Source organism: Gasterosteus aculeatus, chromosome Y (genome assembly GCF_964276395.1).
Source record: "Gasterosteus aculeatus chromosome Y, fGasAcu3.hap1.1, whole genome shotgun sequence".
Lineage (NCBI taxonomy): Eukaryota > Metazoa > Chordata > Actinopteri > Perciformes > Gasterosteidae > Gasterosteus > Gasterosteus aculeatus.
This window is the reverse complement of record NC_135709.1, coordinates 14,116,221-14,119,860: the sequence shown is the minus strand read 5'-3', so window position 1 is coordinate 14,119,860 and position 3,640 is coordinate 14,116,221.

The following is a 3,640-nucleotide window of genomic DNA, read 5'->3' as shown; positions in this document are numbered from 1 at the left end:
CTTCATTAAAAACATTAACATTCACAAACCAAATGGGTCGGGCGTTGAAAAGGTCTCCTTACTATTTTCTCCCCTGCTTCTTCCCCAGACAGCCCACAAGCAACTCTTTCTCAACCGTGGTCCAGACGGGAGGGGAGAGGAAATGTGTGAGACAAAAAATGGGTTATTTCTTTTATTATATATATATATATATATATATATATATATATATATATATATCTATATATATATATATATATATATATATATATATATATGTATATCATTTTGTAGTAAATTATTATGAAGACTCCGATCCGTCCTTGCGGGGTGGTGGATGAGTCCACGCCGTTTCAATTAGCGCCCTTCTGATTGTGGAGGCAGAACTCAGACGATTGATCAAGTCTGTCTCTTTTCTTCTCGTTCTCTGCCTCATTGCCCAAAAGACCCTTTAAAATATTCAGGTAGATTATGAATGGCTACACCCACATCTATTTATATCTCCTTTATTGACAGTATTACATTTATACGCAGTCAAGGTGAGGGATTTAATTTAATACTTTTGCAGAACTGCCGAGCATATTTAGAAGACTGATTAAGGATTTATATGATTACCACGTTTCAGTGTGCAAAAGTTGAGCGTATCAGTGGTAACTCTATTAATGGACATCTGGAGAATGTTTCAATAATTTCCAGAATCTGTGGCTCTCACTGAGAGACTTAACAATTGTGATGTTGCCTTGTTTTGGAAAAACTCACGGCGACTCACGGCGCATCGCTCGCCCCATCGTCACGTCAGTCTGCTTAGCGCTGTCAGCTTGTGTTTGAGAGAGGGCTGATTTCTCCCCCCCCCCCCTTCCCTCTCAGGCGGGGGAACATAAAAGGGAGGATGTTCATGATGGACGGGCAGCTTTTTAAAGAGAAGCATCACAGGGTGTTGGATGGGAGGGATCCGAATCAGGACGGCCGTGATGTGACGAGACGGACGGGAGCATCTTTCTTCTCGTGTCAAGGTGTCAAGCCCCCCGCTTGGGGAGGAGGGGGGGGCGGGGGGGTCTCAGTGGAGTCGACAGTATCATCGCTCTCCCAAGTGAGGGAAGAATCGGCTGGTGAGGAGAGGAGCAAAGGGACGGTGGTGAAGAGTGAGCGGCGCGTTAGCCTGATGTTTGTGTCACTTGGGCCTCTTTCTCCGATATCTTTGGCTTGTTCCTTCTTGCCTCGCTCACATCATAGTTCTGGAGGTGCACATTTACATTTTTGCATGTCACTAAGTAATCCTATGAAAATGATTCATCTTACAGGAAGAGTGGAGTAGGTCTGTTAGATTTCTTGCAGACAATTAGATGGGAAGATTGATACCAGTGCCTGAGCGTCTTTGCCAAATGCCGAACTGTTGGTTTGAGGAAATAGCAACAAGGTGACAAGAAAAGGAAACGCTTTGTACACGAATTGTGCTTGTTTCATTCATCCCTTACATGAAAACGAAAGCTTCAAAACAGACCCACTGTTAAACTTTACACTTATGACCCATATCTGTGCACACATTTTAATGCGGTGCCTCTTTCTCTTGAATTATGGCTTAAAGACATTCCAATCTTAGAATTAATCTACTTTTAAAAATGCGCAGGTCCTTTTTTTTCTTTCTCCTCCTCTTATCTTGTTTGCTAATTAGCCTTTAACCCCCCCCCCCCCTCAAGCCTCAAGCCTGAAATCTTGAGGGCAAGGCTCTCAATTTATTGCATTGCAGAGCACCCCTTGTAGCACTATCACTTATGAAGGAGGCGTCAAGCACAATCCGCATTTGACTGTCGCGCCGACTCCATTTACCTGGATTTTACAGTGCGGCCTTTGACTTTGCCCTGTGTGGAGGTTCAGCATGACGCTGGTGATAGGCAGTAATTCCCTTGCCTGTATGAGTGAGGGATCAGAATTCATATTAGCATCTTTACACGCTGATGGCAGCCTGTCACTCCAGGTGCGGAGTGGTCTCCTTGGACTGCAGTCAGTCACTCAGGGAGGAAGCACTGCAGCGTCCCATTAATATCCTGCCGGAGAGAAAAAGACGGTTAGTTTCATCTTGAATACAGCCAAATAATAGTTATTTGAGTTGCATAGATTTTAGGACATTGTTCATGATCCTGTGTCTCCTTTTCTGTGACATGTGTGTTGGTGCTATTAAGGATCCTTTTTGTATTAAATTTCGCGAAGCGAAAAAAAAGAATTGTATTAGTGATTGTATTAGTGACCAATACAACAGAATAGTGATTCTGTTGTATTGGTTTCTCTATCTGTAATTCTATGAGATTAATGACACTGTCACACCCTCGTGAAGCGTCCTTAACTAAGATTCAGCAACATAATGTCCACTCTTTATTTGTTTCATTTTTCCCATTCAAAAGGCATTCCAATCAGCATTAGGCCATCTTGAATCCCTCCTCGTTCTGGCCACTGCACAGCGATGGTGCCAGCGTTGGAGGGTTGAATGTTTTTGCCAAACAGATGGAAAAGCATCACTGTGTTCACACACACACACACACACACACACACACACACACGCATGCTTTGCTCTTTGTGATTTCACGGCCTGCATCGGCATTCATTCCAACGTGAATTAATGTGCCAGAGTTGCAGTTTCCCCTTAAAAAACAGATGTTGCCGGAACGTCTAATTAAGCGATACACCAAATCATCGCCTCTCGGTCACCGCCGGCCATTTTGGTCGCGAGCGTGTGTGTGAAGGTCCCTCTCCAGATGTGTCTCGGTCCTCTGAGCCGGAGAGCAGTATCTCACCTGCATCAGGCCACGTGGGTGTTGTGGCTGCGACCTGCGGTGCCCAATAACCTAAATCACCGCTTCAATTATTCACACAGTAACGACACCGCAGCGCTCCATTACGAACATTATTTTTGAGAAATGGGCTCGGCCGAGGTGAAGGATGAGTCTTATCTTTCGCTGTCAGTCGGGGGCATTAGTCTTGGTAACGGGTCCCTGCGACCTGCGTTCGGGGGGTTAGAGCTTTACATAGCAGATTTATCACAGATCACTGGCGGATGTCGACGTCCTGACAATGAGATCAGCTGACCGTCTTAAGCTGTTCAACTTCGGTATTGTAATTTAACCCAGTGAGCACAAGACGTAATTTCAACGTTGAAATATGATTGAAATCGGGTTGAAATGAGGTCTGAACGTCTAAGACCTCATTTCAACGTCTTTTCAACCGGCTAAAAATGGGATGAAACATCAACGTGTGAGAAAACGTCAATTTGTTGATAAATGTGTCATGTTGTAACGTAAGGTTGAACGATAGACGATATTAACATTAAGATTTTCATAATAATTAATGAACTGGTCGGCGAAATTTGGTCTACGCGAAGACGTAATTTCAACGTATTTAATTTTTCACTTAAAACGTCATGGATATGAAACTACGGACTGCGTGCTGTTAATAAGATGCGTTTAAGACATAATAATGCGGGCTGGTTCAAACATTACTTGTAAACACGATCACATCTGTAACGCGCATGCGCGAGTTCTTAGACGCCTGCAGAGCTCCGAGCGGACGCAGCACGAGGCGAAGTTACGGCAGCAGAGCGACATGAACGGGCTGATAGAACCACGACTACCTGCTCCACTACTCTGTAAGTACGGGAGTGTTTGAATGA